This window comes from Eumetopias jubatus, unplaced genomic scaffold, assembly GCF_037043125.1.
Source record: "Eumetopias jubatus isolate StellerSeaLion01/CBP00866 unplaced genomic scaffold, mEumJub1_p1.0 scaffold_6, whole genome shotgun sequence".
Lineage (NCBI taxonomy): Eukaryota > Metazoa > Chordata > Mammalia > Carnivora > Otariidae > Eumetopias > Eumetopias jubatus.
This window is the reverse complement of record NW_028274812.1, coordinates 10737501-10752703: the sequence shown is the minus strand read 5'-3', so window position 1 is coordinate 10752703 and position 15203 is coordinate 10737501. Positions and strand designations below refer to the sequence as shown.

The window sequence follows — 15203 nt, the reverse complement described above, 5'->3', positions numbered from 1 at the left end:
TTCTCTGTAGTAAGGGCTCATGTAGGACGTGGCCTTCTCTGTAGTAAGGGCTCAGTGGTTTTTAACTTCATTGCTTACATTCCAGCACAGGGACCTCCTATTTACATCAGAACTTGTAAGACCAACACACACTCTGGATTTTGTTCTCCCTTTATCCACTTTTGCCCAAAGTCAGCTAATGAGGCAAAACTGGAAGGAGAGAATGGATTCCTGGCAAAATTGACATCAAGTAAGATCTGTCATTCAAACTCCACTGTTGCCATGTTGATTAATTACATCACTGTCATATCTTAGAGAACTAAAACCTTTCTAGTTTTGTTGATGATGATGATGATGATGATGATGATGATGATGATGATTTTGGCTGCAGTAGTGTGAGCGGAGGAAATCTGCTTTTTCTCTGGCCACTACAACTTTTGAAAAATGGAATTTCTGGGTGTTTCTTTGCCTATTAGTATTGCATATTAAGATAGCACAGTATTACTTGAAAAAGGATGAATGATGTGTTTGCCAGAGGCTGTTGTAGTTCAGAGTTAGTGTTTTTGTTCTTACTGAATTCCTCTAGTCGTATGTTGTAGTCATTTAGAAAGGTATTAACCCAGGAAGTTTTAGCCTCAATAGAGGATTAATGTGGAAATGCTATTCATCTCATGTTTATTCTCTGCTCCCCCAACACAGCAGTGATAGAGTATAACTTACATGATTGCATCTCACCAGTAATTCTGATCTGTTTGTTTATTTTTGTCTGGCCAAAAAAGTTGAGAAAATAAAACTGCAAAAATCGTCACTTAGCTAACAGTTTACCTGTTAAATGCAATTACCATTTAAATCTTAGACCTGTGCTTGCATTAAGTACTGAGGAAGCTGGTGCATCCTACACTAGATCTGATTTTAAAACGACATAAACCAAATTCTGTTCCTGACATATATTTATGTATGTTCAGTATGGGGGAGTGTGTCAGGTTTATATGTCATCGTTATTGTTAATAAATACCATTTGATGTTTATTGACTTTTTGAGCAAGTGGCCTTGAAATGCTTCTTTTTTATTGATACTGTCACTTAAAACAGGAGTTAGCAAACTGCCACCTATGGGCCAAATCCAGCTCACCACCTGTCCTTGTAAATAAAGTTTTATTTGTGCTATTTTGTTTATGCATTATCTATGGTGCTTTTGCACTGCAACAGCTGAGTTGAATAGTTGCAACAGAGAACATATGGCCTGCAAAGCCTTAAATATTTACTGTCTGGCAATTTACAGAAAAAGTTTGCTTATCCCTGATCTACAATAATAAAACTACGTGATTACTGATAACTAAAGGTTTAACTATTAGTCTAGGCTTGGGGTAATCTGTCACACCTGTATTTATTCAACAAATATTTATTGAATGCTTACAATATGTCTGGTTCACCAGACATAGTGGGGAACAAAACAGACAATTCTCTGTGTACTTGGAACTTGAATTTTAGTGAGATGAGACAAACAGTAAACAGGTAAAGTAAGAATTTAGGTGAGTGCTAGGACTCTGTCACCTATAAGAACTTAGCACTTGTAAGTACTGACTGTCTCACCATCTTACTCTGTGAACTGCACCAAGCTATAATATATTCATGTCTCAGTCTAAACACTGTAAGTTATGCATTGCTGGATATGTGCTGATTTATAAGACACACACATACTAGCCTCTTTTCTCCCAATTCTGTTACATACTAAAATCCCAATGTTTTGTTACTAAAAATGTTTACTTTGATGATTATCTTGATCCAGTTCTTAAAAGCTCTTTTTAATTGGAAAAATTTCCCTCAAAATCTATCCTAGTGTAAAAATTCCAAGGAAAGTATTAGCAAACAAAATTCAACAGTACATTAAGAAAATAATGCAACAAGACTAAGTGAAATTTATTCCAGCAATGCAGGGTTGGTTCATTATTAACAACTGCATTAATATTATATACAGTGGAAATAAATTGGCCAAAAAATATCTCCTTTAAAAAAATTCAATACCCAATCATGATAAGAACACTCAGTGAAATAGAAATTGGGGGGTACTTCCGCATCATGGTAAAGTATGTATGCCTTAGTTTAAAAACCGGTATCTTATGTAGTGGGGAATCATTAACAACATTTCCACTGAAATACAAGCAAGGCACTGTCTCCACTACCACTCAACAATATTCTGGAGGTGTTGGCCAGCACAGTTAGACAAGAGAACTCCCAGGCATAAAACTGGATGTAGAAGAAATAAAATTGTCTACAGATGATGTCATAGTAAACCTGGAAAACCCCAGAGAATCAATGATAAATTAAACTGTAGAAGAATTCAGTGTTGTAGCCGGATATAAAATTAACATACAAGAAGCAATAGCCTATAGCATTATGTGTCAACTATACTTCAATTAAAAAAAAAAATTGGCTAGGAAGATGGCAGAGTAGGAGGACCCTAAGCTCGCCTTGTCCCAGGGATACAACTAGATACCACCCATATTGGCATAAATAACCCAGGAAGCAACCCGAAGATTGGCAGGACGGACTCCACAACTGAAGGCAGGGAAGAGGCCACACTGAAGAAGGTAGAAGAGTGAAGACAGGGTCTGGGACCATGGCCCTCCCCAATGGGGATGGCGTCTTGTGGTGTGGAGAAGGGCAGAATACAGACTTGCGCACAGGGGAGCCCACAAACAGGGAGGATGTACCTCCATAATATTTGCCTTTGAAAAAGAGAGGGGCTAAATTCTGTGAGTTCTGAAAACCAGTTGGACTTAAAGCCTGGAATTTTAAGTCAGCTGGCTCAGCTCTGGGAGATCCTGGAGGGCTTTAGGAAGTGGAGTCCCCACCCTTAAGGAAACAGCAGGACAAACAGCCCATGAAGATATAGTACAGCATATAACCAGCAATTTGAAAAGCACTGGGGATGGATGGGAGCAGAGTGATTTGCTTATCACTGAGTGCTGCCCAGAGAGACAGGGAGCACAGGGAGACCTTTCCAGGAACAAAGAAGCAGGCAGGCACCATTTCTCTTCCTGGCCCCCCAGCATAACCAGTGGCCACCTGCAGTAACCAGCCCAGTGCTGACACTTTTTACCTAATGTACTTAGACCAGGCCCCGCCCCACTGCACTTCCATGGATCTGCCCTTCCCAGTTAGGCTCCCCTGAGTCCCATAGCTATGGGCCCCTCCCCCCAGAAGACTGGTGCAAACCCTGCCAACACCACATTTCCTGACCTGCACGTTTTATGGGACCTCAGGTCCAGTAGGGGCAGGCGTTGTTTTGCAAGCACACCACTGCACACCCTGCTGCCTACAATTTGCCGAGAGAGCCTCTGCAGACAACTGGATTAAAGGAAGAAGAGGCCAAGGCTCAACAGCAGAGCACAGGCAACACACATAGGAGACGCTCCCTGAAGTGCCAGGCCCTGGGGAACAGGGGTATAGCACTGCAGGACCCTGCAGGACACTAGAGGACCTCGTCTTCAAAAGGCTTGTATCGTTAAGAACAAGAGAAGTAGCTGACTTTCCTAACACAGAAACAGACACAGAAAGTAAGACAAAATGGGGAGACAGAGAAACATCTTCCAAATGAAAAAGAGGATCAAACCACAGCAAGAGACCAAAGCAAAATGGATAGAAGTAATATGCCTGATAGAAAATTTAAAGTAGTCTTCATAAAGATACTCACTGGACTGGAGAAAAAAGTGGAGGACATCAGTGAGACCCTTAACACAGAGATAAAAAAGAACCAATCGAAATTAAGAATACAATAAATGAAATTTAAAATAACATCGGATGGAATAAATAGTAGGCCAGATGAAGAACAGGATCTAATCAATGACCTGGAAGACAGACTAATGGAAAGTAACCACACTGACCGAAGGAGAGGAGAGAAAATTATGCAAATTGAAAATAGTCTTAGGGAACTCAGTGACTCCATCCAGTGTAATAACATCCGCATTATAGTGATCTCAGAAGAAGAGAGAGATAAAGAGGCAGAAAATTCATTTGAAGAAATAATAGCTGAAAACTTCCCTAATCTAGGGAAGGAAGCAGAGCTCCAGATCCAGGAGGCACAGAGATCCCCCCAAAATCCAACCCAATGAGGCCCATACCAAGGCTCATAGTAATTAAAATGTCAAAAAGCAGCAATAAACACAAAACTTTTAAAGCAGCAAGAGGAAGGAAGACAGTTGCATTTAAGAGAAACCCCATAAGGCTGTCAGCAGGTTTTTCGGCAGAAACTTTGCAAGCCAGTAGAGAGTGGCGTGATATATTCAAAGTGCTGAAAGGGAAAAATCTGCAGTCAAGAATACTCTATCCATCAAGTCTGTCATTCAGAATAGGAGGGATAGTTTCTCAGACAAAAACTAAAAGACTTCATGACCACTAAACCAGCCCTACAAGAAATATTAAGAGGGACTATTTGAATGGAAAGGAAGTCCATAAGTGAGAGTATGAAAGGTGAAAAACACAAAAGCAGTAAAAATAAGTATTTCTGTAAAAATCGTTTGAGGGATTCATAAAATAAAAGGTTGTAATATGACACCATATACCTAAAACATGGGGGCAAGAGGAGTAAAGGATGAGTTCAAATTTAAGTGACCATCAACATAATATAGACTGCTGTGTGCAGAAGATGTTTATCTACAAACCTAATGTAACTACAATTGAAAACCAGTAATCGATAAGCAAAAAAGAAAAAAGAATCCAAGTGTATCAGTAAAGAAAGCCAGCAAACCATGAAAGAGCAGGAGAAGAAAGGATCAGAGAAAATCTGTAGAAACAACCACAAAACAAGTAACGAAATGGCAATAAATACATATCTAACAATAATTACTTTGAATGTAAATGAACGAAATGCTCCAATCAAAAGACATAAGGTGACAGTGAATAAAAAACAAGACCCCTCTGTATGCTGCCTACAAGAGACTAATTTCAGACCAAAAGACACCTGTACATTGAAAGTGAGGGGATAGAGACACATTTATCATGCAAATGGATGCCAGAAGAAAGCCAGGATAGCGGTACTTACATCAGAGAAAATAGAACTCAAAACAAAGATAGTAACAACAGACAAAGAAGGACACTATATAATAATAAAGGGGATATATAGTAATATATCCAGCAAGAGGATATGAAATTGTAAACACTTATGCACCCAACATGGGAGCACCCAAATACATAAAACAGTTAATAACAAACATAAAAGAAATGATAGTAATGCGATACTAGTAAGGGACTTTAACACCCCACTTACATTGATGGACAGATTATCCAGCCAGAAAACCAACAAGGAAACTGGCTTTGAATGACACACTGGACCAGTTGGATTTAAAGACATATTCAGAACAATCTATCCTTAAACAGTCGAATACACATTCTTTTCAAATGCACACAGAATGTTTTCCAGAATAGACCACATATTAGGCCACAAAACAAGTCTCAACAAATTAAAAAAAATCAAAGTTGTATTGTGTATCTTTTCTGACCACAGCTCTATGAAACTAGAAATCAACCATAAAAAATCTGGGAAGAGCACAAATACATTGAGATTAAATAACAGGCTATTAAACAATGAATGGTCAACTAAGAAATCAAAGGAGAAATAAAAAATCACATGGATACAAATGAAAATGAAAACACAATGATCCAAAATCTTTGGGATGCAGCAAAAGAGGTTGTAAGAAGGAAGTTTATAGCAACACAGGCCTACCCCAAGAAGCAAGAAAAGTCTCGAACAACCTAATGTTACACCTAAAGGAGCTAGGAAAAAAAAGAACGAACAAAACCCAAACCCAGCAAAATGAAGGAAATAATAAAGGATTAAAACAGAAATAAGTTCCATAGAAACTAAAAAAGGTCAATGAAACCAGGAGCTGGTTCTTTGAAAAGATCAGCAAAATTGATAAACCTACTTTGGAGAGTACCCAAATAATCAAAATTACTAATGAAAGAGGAGACATAACAGCCAACACCATAGAAATACAAACAATTGTAACAATATTATGAAAACCTATATGCCAACAAATTGGACAACTTAGAAGAACAGGAAATTTTCCTAGAAACAAAACCTACCAAAACTAAAGCAGGAAGAAATAGAAAATCTGAACAGACCAATCATCAGCAGTGAAATTGAATCAGTAATCCAAAAACTTGCAACAAATAAAAGTCCAGGACCAGGTGGCTTCACAGGCGAATTCTACCAAACATTTAAAGAACCCGTTCTTCTTAATACCCATTCTTACCCATTCTTCCTTTTTTTTTTTAAGACTTTATTTATTTATTTGAGAGAGAGAGAATGAGAGATAGAGAGCACGAGAGGGAAGAGGGTCAGAGGGAGAAGCAGACTCCCTGCCGAGCAGGGAGCCCGATGTGGGACTCGATCCCGGGACCAGGATCATGACCTGAGCCGAAGGCAGTCGCCTAACCAGCTGAGCCACCCAGGTGCCTTTACCCATCCTCCTTAATACCAATTCTTCTTAAACTATTCCAAAAGTACAAGAGGAAGGACCACCCTGATACCAAAACTAGATAAAGACACCACAAGAGATGAGAACTACAGGCCATTATCTCTCATGAATATAGATGGAGAAATCCTCAACAAAATATTAGCCAACCCAACCTAACAATACATTTAAAAAATCATATACCATGACAAACTGGGATTTATTCCCAGGATGCAAGTGTGGTCCACTACTCACAAAACAATCAACGTGATATGTCACAACAATAAGAAAGGATAAGAGCCATATGTTCACTTTAATAGACACAGAAAAAGCATGTGACAAGGTGCAACATCCGTTTATGACAAAAACTCTCATCAAGGTGCCACATCCATTTATGATAAAAACTCTTATGATAGATTTAGAGGGAACATACCTCAACATAATAAAGTCCTTATTTGAAAAACCCACAGCCAACATCATATTCAGTGGAGAAAAACTGAGAGCTTTTCCTCAAGGGTCAGGAATAAGACAACAATGTCCACTGTCACCACTTTTACTCAGCATAATACTAGAGTCCTAGCCACAGCAATTAGACAACATACAGAAATAAAAGGCATCAAAATTGTAAGGAAGAAGTAAAACTTTCACTCTTTGCAGATGACATGATAACTATATGTAGAAAACCCTGAAGACGTCCCAAAAAACTACTAGAACTGATAAATGAATTAAGTGAAGTCACAGGATACAAAATCAATGTACAGAAATCTGTTACGTTCCTATACATTAATAACGAAGCAGCAAAAAGTGAAACTAAGGAAACAGTCCCACTTACAGTTGCACTAAGGAAACAATCCCATTTACAGTTGCACTGAAAGCAATAAAATATCGAGGAATAAACTTAACCAAAGTGGTGAAAGACCTGTACTCTAAAAACTATAAAACACTGATGAGGGAAATTCAAGACAACACAAAGAAATGGAAAGACGTTCCATGCTCATGGGTTGGAAGAACAAATATTGTTAAAATATCTATACTATCCAAAATAATCTACAGATTTAATGCAATCCCTATCAAAATACCAACCACAGTTTTCACAAAACTAGAACAAACAATCCTAAAATTTGTATGGAACCACAAAAGACCTTGAGTAGCCAAAGCAATCTTGAAAAAGAAAAACAAAACTGGAGGTATCACAATTCTAAATTTCAAGTTATATTACAAAGCAGTAGTAATTAAGACAGTATGGTATTGGCATAAAAATAGATACATAGATCAATGAAACAGGATAGAAAACCCAGAAATAGACCCACAAGTATATGGTCGATTAGTCATTGACAAAGGAGAAATGAATATACAATGGGAAAAAACATTTGCAGCAAATGGTGTTGGGAAAACTTGACAGCTACATGTGAAAGAATGAAACTGGACTACTTTCTTACACCATCCACAAAAATAAACTCAAAATGGATTAAAGACTTAAATGTGAGACCCAAAACCATAAACATCCTTGAAGAGAACACAGGCCGTAATCTCTCTATCAGCCGTTAGCAACATTTTTCTAGATATGTCTCCTCAGGCAAAGGAAATAAACACAAAAGTAAACTCTTGGGACTACATCAAAATAAAAACTTTCTGTGCAGCAAAGGAAACAGTCAACAAAACTGAAAGGCAACTTACTGAATGGGAAAAGATATTTGCAAATGACATATCTGATAAAGGGTTAGTATCCGAAGTATACAAGGCATTGATACAACTCAATACCCAAAATGGGCAGAATACATGAACAGACATTTCTCCAGAGAAGACATCCAGATGACCAACAGACACATCCTCAACATCACTCATCATCAGGGAAATGCAAATCAAAACTACCATGAGATACTATCTCATACCTATCAAAATGGCTAAAACCAACAACACAAGAAATAACAGGTATTGGTGAGGATGTGGCAAAACAGGAACCCTCGTGCACTGTTGGTGGGAATGCAAACGGGTGCAGTCACTGTAAAACAGTATGGAGCTTCCTCAAAAAAGTAAAAATAGAGCCATCCTACAACCAAAGAATCATACTACTGGGTATTTACTCCCAAAATACAAAAACACTAATTCAAAGGGATACATGTACCCCTATGTTTACAGCAGCATTATCTACCATAGCCAAGATACAGAAGCAGCCCAAGTGGCCATCAACTGATGAATGGATCAAGAAGATGTGATACAGATACACAATGGGATAGTATTCAGCCATAAAAAAAGAGAATGAAATCTTGCCATTTAGCACAACATGGATAGAGCTAGAGAGTAATGCTGAGTGAAATAAGTCAATCAGAGAAAGACAAAACCACATGATCTTACTCATATGTGGACTTTAAGATACAAATGAGCAAAGGGAAAAAAAAGGTCTCTCTTTTTTCTGAGAGAACTAAGAATCAAGAAACATTCTTTTTTTTTTTTTTTTTAAGGATTTTATTTATTTATTTGACACAGAGAGAGAGATGGTAAGAGAGAGCACAAGCAGGGGGAGCCGCAGAGGCAGAGGGAGAAGCAGGCTTCCCACCGAGCAAGGAGCCCGATATGGGGCTTGATTCCAGGACCCTGTGATCATGACCTAAGCCGAAGGCAGCCTCTTAACCGACCGAGCCACCCAGGCGCCCTCAAGAATTCTTAACTAGAGAGAATAAACTGATAGGTACCGCAGGGTGGGTTGGTAGGGGTATGGAGGAAATTGGAAATGGGGATTAAAGAGTACCCTTATCATGATGAAAAAATAAAATGAAAAAAGCAATAGCCTTCCTCTACACAAGCAATAAACAGTTAAAAGACATACCATTGAGAAAATCCCATTTGTCATAGCAACAAAGAAGGATTAAATGCTCAGGAATAAATTGAACATAAAATGCACAAAACTTTTATGTACTTCGAAGAAACTAAAGAATACATGAACAATGAAAGATGTCTCCTGTTCTTGAACAGGATGAACTCAGTAGTCATCCATTGTCCTTAAATTATAATATCATTGTAATCCCAGTAAAAATATTAACAAGCTGTTTTATATATAGACAAAATGATAATAAAATTCATACAGAAAAAATAAATATGGTAGAAAACACTGAGAAAGAAAAAGTAGGTTGAAGGGTTAGGGAGCTATCCTTACTAGACATTAAAACATGCTATAGGAGTAGATCTTAAAAGCTCTGATCATAAAAGATAAAATTCGATCTCTATCTCATCACACTCAAAAATAAACTCTCAGTAGATTAAGATGAGACCATGCAGACCATGCATGTACTTGAAGAAAACTGGGGTGAATTCCTCTTTAACCTTGGTGCAGAGAAGAGCTTTCTAACTAGGACACAAAATCCAGAGGCAATAAAAATAAAGGTTGATAAATTTGGCCCCTTGTTTAAAAAAAAAAAAAAAGGTTCCATTACAGAAGACATCATAAAATCCAAAGACAATTGACAAAGTAGGAGAAAACAGTTTAACTTACACCGTAGAGAAAGGGCTAACATCCCTGATATATAAAGAATTCTTAAAAATTTCAAGGCAAAAGTACTAAAAACCCAGACTAATGTGGGAAGGACTTGAACAAGCAATGAACCAAAGAAGATATTTTTATATCTCTCAAAATGAAAAGGTGATCAAACTCACTCAGAATCAGGAAGGCAAATTCAAAAATCTCAGATACTGTTTCTCACATATAAGACTGACAAACATGTTTTAAATGACCGCATACTTTGTATACTTTGTTAGTGAGGTTACAGAGAGACAGACCCTTCAGACAGTACTGGTGAGAATTTAAATTGTTTCAGAGCTTCGCAGAAGGAAATTTACGTATTTTTTTTTTGCCCCATCAATCCCACTTCAAGGAATTTACCCTAAAGGTAGATCTCAAACAATACAGAAATACATATACAAGATATTGGAAACAACCTAAATGCCCATATATAGGCAAGTGGTTGAATAAACTATGGAATATTCACACAAAGGAATGCCATAAAGCTATTCCTCAAATGAAAAATGTTATAAATTTATAGAATGTGCTTTTCAGGGTATGTTGTTAAGTGGAAAAGCAAAGCCAAAAGCTGTCTAGGATATGCTACCTTTCAAGTAGGGAGTAAAATAATATAAGAGAATACACAGGTATCCTTTCATTTATGAAAAAAATATGTAGCAAAGACAAACCAAAACCTAAAAAGATTGTTTCTTGTAAAGGGCAACTGGGAAAAAAAGTGGAAAGAAGGAGAAATAGAAATAGGGCAGCAGGGTTGAGGAGGGACTGACTCTTTGGCATGTATCTTTTTGTATCGCTGTGACTTAGGGAACTCTAGAAGTATTTCACATACCCCCTGAATATCAAAACAGTTAAAGCCAATCAAGGTGTGAAGGAAATGCAAAATGGCAAGAAGTCCTAACAAATGGCTCTGTGTTTTTCACAGTGATGTAGATTAGTAATTCTGAAATTACCTTGTGTATATAATAGAATTGAACAGATTAGTACATTGATTTAGATAATGAGAACAGGGTTTCTTACCCTTGTAAAAAGAAGTCATAATAAGGAAAGAGGGAAGGCTAAAATATACCCTCCAGTTCTGGATTGGAATCAGAGGTATTTGCATGAGCTCGCCGTTAACACACACAAATACTGAAATATAGATATGCATATATGTATGGGTTAGTGTACATCGGTATATTTCCTACTTCTGTTCATGAGAGGGCCTAGAAGCAGTAACACCCCATAAATAATGAGCAGACCTAGTGCCCAGACCTCAGTCTGTGAACATCGTCTTCCAGTAAAAAGAACCAGCACTCCTAGGAGAAGTGGTTGATTACAGGGCTGGGTCAGGAAAACTGCAAAATGAGCCTGCAGTATCTTATGATTCCAAAAACTAAGGATTTGAAGGAGCTTCTGATGGCCAAAGCTGGAACAATTTGAGCAACAAAATTTTAATGTCAATGTTGGATTTTAACGCATGGAATAAAATAAATATCAATGAGTGTATTTGTTTTTTGTTGTTTTAACAAATTACCACACACTTGGCAGTTTAAAACAACACACATACACTATTTCACAGTTTCCATGGCCAGGCATCCAGGCACAGCCTAGTTCGGTCCTCTCTTCAGGGCCTCATTAAGGCTGCAGAGTGTCAGATCAGATAGTCTGTCTTCTTATCTGGAGGCTCATCGAGGAAGAATCTGCTTCCAATCTCGTTCAGATTGTTGGAAAAATTAATTTCCTGCAGTTGTAGAAGTGAGGCCCTCAAGTTCTGGAGGCTGCCTGTCCTTGCCATGTGGCTCCGTTCACATCATGGGAGCTTCCTTCTTTAAGGCCACAGGAAGCACAGGTCTGCTCAGAGAAACCTCGGTCCTCTTTGAAAGTCAGGTCTGCACAGCATCGTCACCCTTTTGATTATCTCAAAGCCAGCCGATTAGGGACTTTAATTATATCTGTAAAACGCCTTTAATTTTGCCATGTAACGTAATTGTAGGAGTGATATTTCATTACTTTTGTTATATTCTTTGGTTAAAACCAAGTCATGGGTTCTGCCCTCAGTCAAGAAGTGGGGATTACATGACGATGTGACTTGCTGGAAGTCGTCCTGTAGTGTGTCTCTACAGTGATTTTTTTTTTTGGACAGAAATAAATCGTCTTATAAATACATACACAAATGGGGAAGAAGAGCTAGTTCTTCCTCACAATAGATTTCCATTAATAAATGCAGAAGGAAAGAAGGGAATAAAGGATCATCATTACAAACAGTATTGTAATAAACATTACAGACAGGGTCCTGTAATGGATGCTAAAGTTAGTGTGTGCAAGTTTGAGAGGGACAGGATTTGCGTAGTCACCGATAGCTTCCCTAAGATACTCACAACTGCAAAGGACAAAATAGTAATTTTATATTGGAGAGATTTGGTAGACACCCAACTTTTACTAAATTATCAAGGTAAACAGCACCAGTGAAACATACCAATGTCATGAGTAGTACTCTCCAAAAGCATCAAGTTCATAAAACATAAGGAAAGACTGAGGGTCTTTTATAGGCTGGAGGAGACTAAGGAGAAATAACTAAATGCAGTGTGAGATCCTAGAATGGAAGAAAGAAAAACAATGGTGAAATTCAAATAAGATCTTTAGCTAATAGTGTGGTACCATGTTAAGTGCTTCTAGATATTTGTATTATGGTTATATAAGATGTGAACACTAGGGGAGGTGGGCTAAAGGATTTATAGGAACTCATTGTACTCATTTTGTAACTTCTTTAAGTGTAAAATTAAAAGCTTTTAATAAAAAAATCATGGTATAGACTTCTGAGAGTTTTAAGTTGGCAACAATAGAAATTCAGGTGACTTATTGATGCTTCACTTTTATTTTGTTGCACCAAGATTTTGTACAATATTGTATATACGGTCACTGGAGAATGAATACATAGCTGTAAAGTGGTGGGGTTTATTCTAACTCAGCATAGTTTTTTCCAGTTGTAAAGCTTTTTCCATTGTGTTTGCATCATTATAGACATAGACAAGGGGGAAGTGGCTTTCTTTAAAAACTCCGTTTTGATGTTAAAGCCTTCCCATAAAGTTCGTTTGTTCGCTATGCATGGCAATATTCTCTTTTAAAATAATTACCAAATTTTGTTCAAAAGGTTTTACTTACAAGAAACACATGTCCTATAAAAATCTATGGTTTTGAGGGTATTTATTTAATTCATTTGGTTCAGAGGGCTCTGAATTGTCTTCTTTATATGGACCATGGACACAAATGAATCCTGTATTATATTTCTCAGACATATTTTCTGATTCATCAGCTACTATGACTGCGTTTCTTTCTACCTATGCATATGGAAGATGAAGTTATTTCTTATTAACTATGAAACTATTGGTGGAAAGATGGGGGTAAAAACACGTGGGGAACTTAAAGCGGTTTGCTCAAATCTGTCTTTACCAGGAAAAGGCTCTTGTTTATTTCTTTAAAGGATGGATTTAATAATAAATGTTCTCATTGCTGTAAAGAGATATCTGTCTTAGAATTGCACGAGACAAGCATAGTGCTGCTTGGATGTGGCAGTATTTTATGAATTCATGAGGATGGGTTTCTTAACAGCCTTTTTTTATTCTTACTTGATACATTGTATGTGAGGGCAGTGCCTTGGGCATGTAAGTAGTGGTGTCCTGTAGTAACGCAGAATTACTGTTCGCTTTGCTGTCATGAGTCTATGAATTCAGTCCGTCATACAGAAACAATCACTATAATGTAAGCACTTAACTGTCTTCATGCAGCTGATTCCCCGGTGACATTTTAAAAAGTCAGGCTTTGGCTGCAGAGTGCTTTCCATTTCTAAATGGGCTGCAGATTGGGAGCCTTAGGGCATTTCATAGGAAGCACATGACCCTGAGTAGACACAGCAACTTTTGTGTGTCTGCAGCCACGTTGATGACCAGTGTTTACCCTTGAAATTGTTTTCATCCAGAATGTTGTTTTTTTATTTTACATTTAATTATTTGGTGCTCACACTAATTTACTACAAATGTCTAGGAGTAGAATGAATGGCTGAATAGAGGCTGGACTGTTTGTCTAGGGTTTTTATACACTAGGTGTGGCTGTCACTTAAGAGCTACTCCTAGTGGTCTCTCCACACACACTTCTTAGTGTCTATAAATTCAGGTCTTGGTTTTCACTTTATTCGAGAATGAGAATGGCATTTGAACCCAGGAGCACTCAGAAATACATTCACAGGTTTTACATGCATTCTTTTCTGAAAGTGAGAAGCCTAAACTCCCAAAAACAATTTCAGGATTTTTTTTAATAAGTTCTGTTTTAGCAACGATGTGTACATATTATCTAAATGGAAAATCATCTTCCTGCCCCTCTGGCTGCCACAGTTACAGCTGTTATTGGAATTAGTAATGAGTGACAGTCCTGAGAGACTCTGGGGACCGTGCTCTTCCTGGTCTGTAGTCAGGCTGCCTGGCCTCACAGAGGTGCCATTGGTTAGAAAGAGGAGAGGGTGGTTGTTCAGCATAAAACGCCAGGCTCTGCAGCGTGACAATTCACTGAGTGAATTGGTGGTGATGTTCAATACATCAATTACCTTCTCTACTCCGTTGTGATTCTTGTAGCAATGTACAAAACCATGGAAAAGTAGGTCCTGCGATGTCAGAGCAGTTAGCCTGACCTAGCATGATCATAGACCATAGTATCAGAGGGTGATGCAGGGAGATCCGTATATGCTTGCATGTATGTATGTATGTATGTATGTACCATGTAGGTATGTATATTTGTCTATTTCGGTCTTTCAGTTTATTTTAGCAAAGGAGGAGATTACAAGATAAAGCAGCAGGGTCTTTATGCCCTGAGAGCTAGCACCTTGAGGATTGGGCTAAATTCAACTGCCTTCTTCAATAATATTTTTAGTCAAAATGTATCTAAACCTCTGAGCCAGAAAGTGAGTTGAGATCTCAAGTACCTCTGATGATTCTTAAATTTCAAAATCCTGTCTCCTGCCTTCACATGATTCATTGTTTCCCTTTAATTAATAAAAATAATAAGTATCTTTTCCTTTAATTCATATGCTCAGATTAAGGGCCATTAAATAACAAAGTTTTATTAATATTTGTTATGCTAATTGAAGGGATTAAAGGAGTAAAAGACATGATTCCTGTCTCAAGGAGCTTACATTATAGTTTGAAAAGACCAACTGTGAGCACACATTAAATAAATGGAAATCAAATAGATGTTAATAGGTGCTGTTGCTTTATTAGCAAT

General features: G+C 37.7%; 1 protein-coding gene across 9 annotated transcripts in view; it reads left to right on the top strand.

Annotated features, from left to right (window-relative positions):
• ARID1B (AT-rich interaction domain 1B) overlaps positions 1–15203 on the top strand; it is a 434847-nt gene that overhangs the window by 322251 nt on the left and 97393 nt on the right. The gene's annotated exons all lie outside the window — the stretch shown is intronic.